The sequence below is a fragment of the Triticum aestivum genome, chromosome 7A, assembly GCF_018294505.1.
Source record: "Triticum aestivum cultivar Chinese Spring chromosome 7A, IWGSC CS RefSeq v2.1, whole genome shotgun sequence".
In the NCBI taxonomy this organism is placed as follows: domain Eukaryota; kingdom Viridiplantae; phylum Streptophyta; class Magnoliopsida; order Poales; family Poaceae; genus Triticum; species Triticum aestivum.
The window spans coordinates 352440566-352450965 of record NC_057812.1 but is presented as its reverse complement, the minus strand read 5'-3'; positions in this window follow the sequence as shown (position 1 = coordinate 352450965).

Genomic DNA, 10400 nt, shown 5'->3' with positions numbered 1-10400 from the left:
GCCAGAATCATCACACCGGGAACACAAAACATGGCTAGATTACTAGGTGACTCCCTAAAACACCTAGGGTCATAATAATAGCCCCAACGTATATACCGAGGCAATAGAGTACCTCAAAGCACCGGTTAGTGTGCTTATTCTGACCAAAAAGGACATCGGGAACAGAAAGAAATGATTTGCAAATGCATCAGACTATTTAGTAACCTGGGATGACTCGGACAGCATAATGGCTGTAAATGCTCAAAAAGATTTGAGACATCCTGAAAAATGGTGGCATGACCACTCAACATCAGAATATCAAGGTTCTGAGATCAACTGACAACACACAGAAATAGCAGGAACTGAACTGAGAATTGAATCCATCAATCCTATAAGTCTATGGATTAGTACACGTCATCCTGATAGATAGATGAGAACGCCTAGTTCTTAATCCCCGTAGAAGAGAAGAGGTTGACTCCGATCAGAAGGCATAGGGTAAAGGAGTAAAAAGAGCCTTACGTTCCCTTCCACAATCAATTCCCTTATATAGCTAAAGCATTTCTAGACTCAACTTCGACCAGTATGGCTTGGTAATCCTATAGGCAGTCAGGCTCTGATACCAAAACTGTCAGGACCCCGATTCTAAGTCACACCGATCTAGCCTTTAACACCTCATATCACTTTGCGGCCTCACGCACGGTATCCCTACGGGTGTCGCCTTACCATGGCCTGGGACCGTTTGCGCCTTTTGGCTCACGTATACGATAGTGTCACTAGCATCCATATGACAGAGAACCCGGGCCGACATGGCTAGTCGTGAACCCAAAGTGGCACTAACTTACGGGGACATGCATACATCAATCAACATCGAGCATGTCGGTCAGCAGCGTGTGAATCCGGGTTGTAGCAACTGGGCTAACAGGACTCCGGGAACCCGGGCTGTAGCAGGCTAGCAGGACTTCGGATGTCACCGCGTTACATTTCCCCGAAGGGATAGACACAAGAATGAAGTGAATCACATGCCGGCCAGTCTAAGTGTTCCGGAGTAGTAGTGCTATGCTAGCAGGACTCCGGTGAGCCGGGCTGTAGTGGACAACTATGGCTCATGGAAGCACAAGACTACATTTCCCCATAAGAGAGGCTACCAAGGATGAACAACTAGGTTGTCGGATCCCACACATACCAAGCATTTCAATCATACACACAATATTCTTGATATGTGTAAATACAACATGGCATCACAACATAACTCTACGACTCAAGTATTTATTCATTAGGCTCCAAAGAGCCAGATAATACAAACATGGGTCTCATGAACCAACATTCAAAGCATACAAGTCAAATCACATGCGGAAGCTTAACATGTCTGAGTACAGACAACTACAAGTCAAAAAGGCTGAGAAGCCTGACTATCTACAAGACCCTCCTGGGGGTACAAGATCGTAGCTGAGGTAACAAGCTAAACGTCAAAGTCCACGCGGAACTACTAGTGAGACTGAAGTCTCTCTGTAAAAACATAAATTAAGCAAACGTGAGTACAAATGTACTCAGCAAGACTTACATCAGAACTAACTACATATGCATCATTATCAACAAAGGGGTGGTGGGGCTTAACTGCAGCAAGCTAGTTTTGACTCAGTGGCTAACCTGAACTACTACTGCAAATAACTCCTTGAGGTGGCGCACACGAGTCCACATATTCACCATAACAATACACCACTATGGATCCGCTCCCGTCTCCCTACGAGAACACCATCCATACCACTCACGCTTATCTTGCGCATTTTAGAGTATCCACTTTCACTTGTCTATGAACGATGCAAGGGGTCCAAGTTTCCATATCCGAGGAATCCGGCTATTCGAATAGATAATGATAACCCTGCAGGGGTGTACTTCTTCACACACGCTCTCGCCACTTACCACCATGTACACGTCATGTACCTCGACAACCTTCAAGCGGAAGCCTGACGAGGGAGTCGGCCATGACCTGACTAACCACACAAGTCTCTCGTCCAGGTTTATCGCCTATTTGGGTTCCATCCGCAAGGAGATCCGGCCGGGGTGTCGCTCACGGCCCCAAACGATGTGTGCAGGGTTCCCAAGCCCACCATCCGGGTGCCACTTGGTACACCGTGCCACTGTGCCTAGTCTGTCCCAAGCCCACCTGTACCGGGTGCCACTTGGTAGACTACTAACACTACCTACAAACACCAGAAACTAGTTGCAACTCCTGGACATAGATCGAGTTGATTAATAAGCTGAGAGGGGCCGAGTTACCGGAACCCAATGTGTGGTAGTAACTGTTCATGGATCACAAACACAGAACTCAGTTCCTGAGAACGGTTGCAATGAGACCACCCACCATGTATACCTACATGGCCTCTCACCGCTACCTTTACCAAATCGTGTTCGCACACTTAGCTCACAACAGTAGAACATGTTCTCACACCTCTAATTCATCCCCGATGAATCAGACCTAACTCAACTCTAAGCAATAGCAGGTATGACAATAAGCATGAATGAGTAGTGTCGTGGAATTATCATGGCAGATGTCCTTAGTGTCAGGACTTAGTCGCGAGGCCAACACATCCATGTGGTAGCTTGAGAGGGGTTGAGCAGGACGAGAGACACGATGTTTTACCCAGGTTCAGCCCCTCACGGTGGAGGTAAAAGCCTACATCCTGCTTCATTGATATTGATGATGATGATCACGGTTACAAGTGTGCTCTATCTCGAGAGCTATTGTCTAAACCTAACTTGTCCAACTTGTGGAACTTGTGAATCTTGTCCCCCTTTTGGAGAGCCCTGCCCCTCCTAATATATGTTGAAGGGGCGGGTTACATGTGGAGTCCTATTAGGATTAGGACAAGTCTATCTTCTAATACAAACCGAATACAAGTCCGAGTCTTGACTCCTTGTAAGGGAAATATTCCTCACACCTTCTCTCTTAAACCGGCCCACCATTAGCATAAACCGGCCTTCTGGGCCTTGGGCCTTGTCATCCGTCTGTCCCGCCCGCCGGGTTACCAGTGAGTCATAATGTTCAGGCGGGTTGCTTGTAAACCGCCAAGTCAGTGCGGGTTGCCGGTGAATCGCCAAGTCAGTGCCGGTTATATTCCGGCCGGGTTACGCCGGGGGGTATATCCCCGACATTAGCCCCCAAGTTTAGCTTGGATTTATCCATGGTAAACTTATGCTGCAAAATAAACACAAGAACAAATTTGACAGGTTGTGCTCCGGGTTAAGAATTCTTGTAAACCGTCACTTGATCATCCTTAAGTCCTTGTCATTTCCTCCTTAAAGAAAATCCGGGTCAATAGACCATCTTCATAATCAATTTGCTTGTAAATATTGTAAATAAAGAATCCTATTTGAGTCGGCCTTCAATGCTCTGACTTGACAAAAATATTGGTCTTCAAATATTCAACTGATATTCAGCCGACTTGAAAATGTAGAACTCGCCAAGCTATGATTTCCAAAATCGGCGGGTTATAAAAACTGATAATTTCGGGTCATGATTGTTGCCAATGCCGGTTCATGATTGTTGTCAATGCCGGTTCATGATTATTGATGACGCTGGGTTATGATTATTGCAGACACCGGGTCAATCTGGTTTATTCAAAACTGAGAATTTGAAGATTTTTCTCCCTTATCTCCATATTACTTGTAGCCCCCCAAGTCTTGAGCAGAACAAAGTGATGGCTTAAGACTTGCTTCAATATAAATACTGCCACTCAAGGAGAAATCCATGTTGTTCATCCCAGTCACTTAGTAAAAACTGAATACTCCATATTATGTAGCCCCCATGTGCCGGGTTGTCATGCTTGCAGCAACTTGGGACTTGTAATTGCCTGATGCTCAAAAAACTTAAATTTTTGACAAGAGCAATTGGTAGCCCCCAAGGGCCGGCTCATTACAATGTGATGAGTCGGGTCTTCAATAAGGTGAGCAAACGATGACTTTGCATTAGCCCCCAAGTATCATGGTGCATGCTTGTAGCGACATGAGACTTGTGTATTTGATGTAATCCCAACTTGAATAATGTAGCCCCCAAGTGCTGGTTCGTAACCCTGCAGCGACTCGGGATTATTCCTTCAATTGTAGAATAAATCATATCCATTGATAATATAATAGCCATTGCGCTAAAGCGACTTTGAAAACCTCAATCATAATATTGGTTATTGATAACCATAATAAAAATCCAGCCATGTTGGCTATTTGAAGATTTGAATAATATAATCCGGTTTAAAACCCTCAATCATTCAATATCATTATGAAAATCCATCCAATTTTGGCTATGAAAGATATGAATACCTTACCAGTTGATAAGTAATCCGGAGCTTAAATACTCGGCGGCTCTTGGCCGATGGCGACTTAATGCGCATTCATTGTAATCCGGAATTTTTATAATCCGTTGGCTGATAGCCTTTGAAAAAGTCCAAAATGGATAACCCTTTTGAAGCATCAATTTTGATGATGAGCTTGAATTTGTATGTCATAATTCTGCAAATCCTGCACAAAGTGCAAATAACATATGCCCTGGTGACTTAACGTCAAAAGCCAGGGTGGGTAGCCACCCGAACGCATTCTTATCCTGCACACAAGTAGATCACAAGAACCCTTGGCGATTTACCACAGGTCGGGTCATAATGCCCAAACACATAGCCAAGGTTTATAACCAAGGATGTAATTGAAGATAATCCAATATGACATAGATGATACCTGTGACATAGAATCACCTTGTTGGTTTAACCAACTTTTGTAGTGAGGGTGGTAATCCCAATCTTGATTATTGAGAACTCCTTCCTTAATTTGCCGGATTATGATAATAAACCGTACCGGGGTATAATAAACACCGGATTTTCCTTATAATACTGGCAACTTGTTAGTCAAAACCAGACCGGGTTAAAGAACACCGAATTAGAACTGATCATGCACTGAAAACTTGTTAGTTGAAAGCAAAGCTGGGTCAAGGACGCCGGTTTACCAGAAGATTTATAAATGTCATCAAAGGAGGAAAAAAACTTGGCAAATGAAAGCATATGAAAACTTGTAGTTGAGGCTTTTTACGAGCTGCCAGGCTCCAAATCGAGGCTTTTCATGGGCTGCTAGGCCACTGAATTAACCATTTCACAAAGCCTCTTAAGATGGACCTCAATCCTTAACCAATCACGTTTTAACTTTAACAAGTTCAGGGTCTATGAGATTGACTGTCAAACATTCGCGGGTTGTACCAGGTTTACCTGGGCGGAGTGACTTACTTAAAGAAGGCAGATTAATCCAGGGTTTTAGGTGTGAACACCAGGCTTCCAAGTCGGGCTTGATATCCTATTACAAGGGTGCAGACTCTTAGTTCGATGCAAAGCAAAGAGCCCCCAAGTAACTTCCCTGGTGGCCTTACGCCGATCAAGAGCTGTAGCTATGGTTCGAATACGACCAAGCCCCCAAGTGATATATTTCTGAGCTGTGCTCCTCGGGTGCCTATGTTTGAGTTGTGTTGTGCAACAAACTCTCTTTGGCCCCTTATGATAATATTGGCTTGATAGCCGGATCAATATGTAATCAGAACTCCGCTTTATAAACAGAAGCCCCCATGTGATCAATAATATAATAAGCCAATAAGGCAGGATAACCCATGTTTGAACCGCGCATCATGGAAACAGGCCCTCTTCGACAACCTTTAACTTTTTGCAAGAGATAAATTCTTCTTGAACCGGGATTTTGAATCGGAGATTGAGAGCTTCAAAGCTTTGTGGGAGACATCTTTCCCTTGAGCCGGATTTTAAACCGGAATCTTTATTTTTGGCTGGAAATATTCTGACAGCCTTTAAACCCGAACTTGCGAGAAATTAATTCTTTTTGAACTAGAACTTTAAAACCGGATTGAAAGCTTCAAAACTTTGTGGGATACAGATTGTCCTTGAGCCGGATGTTTGAACCGGATTTGAGAGCTTCAAAAGCTTTGTAAGAGACAAATTTACCTTGAGCCGGATGTTTGAACCGGATTTGAGAGCTTTAAAGCTTTGTGGGAGAGAGATGTCTCTTGAACCGGATTTTAAACCGGAATATTTATTTTGAACCGACAATTTTCTGACGGCCTTTAAATTTTCATCAATATGGCGGTGTCCTCCGGAACCGGGTTATCATTCCCTCCAATGACCCGGAGTTCCCGAGTCATGTCATTGTAGCCCCCAAGTCTCAAGACGACTCGAGGAGTTGGCTTGAGATTCTCCATATTTAATCGTGACATAACCCGACATGAGTTATTCAATAGCTTAGTGATATAATAATCCGTTTTTACAGTAGACAATTTGTCCTGCATTGGAAAACTTGCAAGCCAAAGTAATTGCTCTTTTAAAGAAAGCAATATATAATATAAAAATATAATGGATGGATTTCACCTGGTATGTTAGGCCGGAAATTATGCGCCGCAGAGTTGATGATCACCATCTTGAAGCTGAAATCAATCACGACTGAGTTGGCCGCGGGAGAAGACAGATGAGCCGGCCGCGGTGTTGTAAGCCGGTGCAGACGGGCAAGTTGTCCTCCTCATTGTAAGCCGGCGTGGTCGTGAGAGACGGCCACGGTATTGTAAACCGGCGCGGTCGCGAGAGACGGCCACGACGTTGTAAGCCGGTGCGAGAGTCCGTTGAGTAACGACGACCACCTGTGCCAAAAGATGTTGGCGTGCCTCCATCTCCGCGGTATCATATCACTTTTTGTCATAAATAATTGCCCTGCATTAACAATATTGCAGACCAAGGCAAAGATAAACTTGTTCTCTGACAAAAACAACATGTGATAATAAAACAAACTTGGATGGATATCACCTGATTTGTTCGGACGAGGATGATCCGTTTATCGCGACAGAGGTGGCTCAGGCAGACCAACGACTCAATATAGTTCCAGTGGCTCAGGCAGACCGACAACTTAATATAACCCCGGCGGCTCATCATAGAGGGGGCGGCTCAGATATGTCCATTGGACAGCTTGCGTGAGCAGACGTGGCTCTGATTTGTTGATATATATGTCGGAGTCAACCACGACATTTAAAAGATAGAGCGGACACGTGAGTCAGCCGCGGCATTGTAAGCTGTGTGGACAGACGAGTCGGCCATGGGCGCGGACGGTTGAGTCGGCGCGAGCATGGTCAAATGAACCGACTGCAGGCGCGGTCCGGGTGAGTTGATGTAGACCGGACCGCTGAGGCGGCGATTTGCGCACATTCGTTAAGCAATTTGACATAGCGCAGATGTAAATGCGACGTCCAATGATAGCGCGTGAGAACCGGATCATACTTTAACCATGAGGTAATTGACTTGTGTATACAATAGCATACCTCAAAAAAATATTTTGATGATATTTAATTATACCAAAGAGGATCATACTTTAACCATGAGGTAATTGACTTGTGTATACAATAGCATACCTCAAAAAAATCTTTTGATGATATTTAATTATACCAAAGAAGAGTTTTTAGAAAGATAGCACCTGATTGTGGTAGGGCCGGCTTGGGACCGAAATTGCAGCGGTGAATGGCAAATCAGCGGTCATGATTAGCGCAAGGTGACCAGGCCGGCGACTCAAAGGCCGCCGCGGCAGTTTAAGCAACAGCGCACCACAACAACAGCTCAGAAGGAGGCCGCAACAGAGGGCGGCTTAGATCAGGCTGACTCCCTGATGAATTAGGCGAAGACAACGACGTTTTGGAGCAGTAACTTGAAGCAGATGCCATGGTGTGGCTGTTGGCGACGGCTCGGAAATCGCCGGGGTGTACCCGAAGCAGCAAAGGTAGGCGCCTCAAAACAAGGTCGCGGACGCAAGAGGAATCTGGATCGTGGCCGGCTCCGTTTCCTAGTCATGGCCATATTCTTTTTTGTTGTCCGCATCAGGTCAATCCATCAATAACTTTTGCTTTCCTTGGAACTTGAGCCATCCAGGATATGTTCCCGTACATGGCATGACAATTGCCTGAATGGCATCTCTTTTAATTAGACTCTGGTCTTCCTTTGTCTTGTACATAGACTCACGTGTGTTGCTCCTTTTTGGAATTCCTTCCATGACATATTAGGGCATGTACAATGGTGGCATATGAATACATATGCCCCATGACAAAAAGTAATTTGAGGCATCTACATTTGTTTGTTCTCCCCAATGCAAGCTATCATTAGTGGGCCTCATTAAGAAATAGAAAATAAAGACTCTAGTATACATGCATCTCTACTTTCACTCTAACCTTTTTAGCTTTTGTCACTGGACCACACATTTTCTCTTCAAACACCCGCCTCTTGGAGAGGATCCCGCTTCCCTATCCGAACCTACTTTACGTCATATCTGATCCTACATGGCATGTGAGGCATCACCTTGAGGCTATGCATTGTACATGCCCTTAATACTAGTCTGGATAGTCTATGTCTTCAAGCATCATCTGTGTTTGATTAATTTGTAGTCCACACGAAGCGATGCTCCACGTCAGCAGTACGTGCAATATCTTTTCATCTGCCTATTTTGTGAATCAACTGAGTAGTTTTTTTGCGTCTGCTGTATAGTGCGTAGTAGCAGCAACAAGGTAGCAACCTCGGGACTTGAAGAAAATCTGCATATGTTGACTGCCACGGATGCAATTTTCTTCACGCGCATCGGCTCTCATAGTATAAAACGGCAATTGAAATAGCGGAGTACTCTGAGTCGGTCTCGGTTTCGCCAGATCGTGCTAACTGTTTTGACGGAAATCAAACCCACTTCGATGGGCGGATCGTCAGGCCGCGTGCGGCAACACGCACGGAACCCTAGCTTCTTTTGATCTCAAACCTTATACTGCCGACTCCAAAGTTTAATCTTGTTGTGATCATAAAACAACAATATTGCTGGTTCTTCCTCATCCGACAAAATCACGAGCTTGTCGATCCCTAGATGAGATCCCTTCAAGAACTCAACACCACCGAGTGCAAGCCCCACGGTGGGTGCCAGCTGTCGTGGAATTATCACGGCAGATGTCCTTAGTGTCAGGACTTAGTCGCGAGGCCAAGGCATCTATGTGGTACCCAGGTTCGGCCCCTCACGGTGGAGGTAAAAGCCTATATCCTGCTTCATTGATAATGATGATGATGATCATGGTTACAAGTGTGCTCTATCTTGAGAGCTATTGTCTAAACCTAACTTGTCCAACTTGTGGAACTTTTGAATCTTGTCCCCCTTTTGGGGAGCCCTGCCCCTCCTTATATATGTTCAAGGGGCGGGTTACATGTGGAGTCCTATTAGGATTAGGACTAGTCTATCTTCTAATACAAACCGAATACAAGTCCGGGTCTTGACTCCTTGTAAGGGAAATATTCCTCACACCTTTTCTCTTAAACCGTCCCACCATTAGCATAAACTGGCCTTCTAGGCCTTGGGCCTTGTCATCCGTCTGTCCCGCCCGCCGGGTTACCAGTGAGTCATAATGTTCAGGCGGGTTGCTTGTAAACCACCAAGTCAGTGCGGGTTGCCGGTGAATCACCAAGTCAGTGCAGGTTATATTCCGGCCGGGTTACGCCGCGGGGTATATCCCCTACAAGTAGGCACATCAGGGCTCAAACAACTCCTACTCATGCTAGTGGGTTTCATCTATTTACTGTGGCAATGACAGGTCATGCAGAGGAAAGGGGTTCAACTACCGCAACATGTAAAAGTTGAATCGTTGTTGTGCTAATGCACTAAAAGAGAGCAGGAGCGAGAGAGTGAGATTGTATCAGAATGAACAAGGGGGTTTTGCTTGCCTGACACTTCTGAAGAGGAACACACTTCATCGGTGTCATCGTCCTCGTCGTCAGTACACGTCTACCGAGAGGGACAAACACTGGCAACTGAGAAAGAACATAATCAATGCAATGACACAATATGATGCATGATCATGACATGGCAATATGCAGTGATTTGAGCTAATGCATCTAGCTATGATTTAAATGAAGTTGGTTTGGATAAATGATTCAAATTGCAACTCCATATATGATTATTTAAATGCCTTTTATTTGTTTTATCCAAAACAGAGGACAAACATTGTTCAAACATGCATAGAAATGGTACAGATGGATTCCTTGAATTTTTCCGGTCATTTTTCATATATAATTTATTTCATTTGGAGCTATAGATTAATTTCTATGAATTTTTGAAGTTTTGGATATTTTCTGGAATTTCCTGATTATTAATAAATCCAGAAAATGTATTACTGCGTCAGCATTAGGTCATGTTGATGTCAGCAGGTCAACAGGAGCCGTCCAGGTCAAACCTGACCAGTGGGGCCCACTGGTCAGTGACTAACTAACTAACCTAAGTTTAATTAGAGCCGGGGCCCGCATGTGAGTGTCTAATCTACTTAACTAAGTTAATTAGCACTAACTAAACCTAACACTAATTAAACAGGGGCCTGGCCCACACGTCAG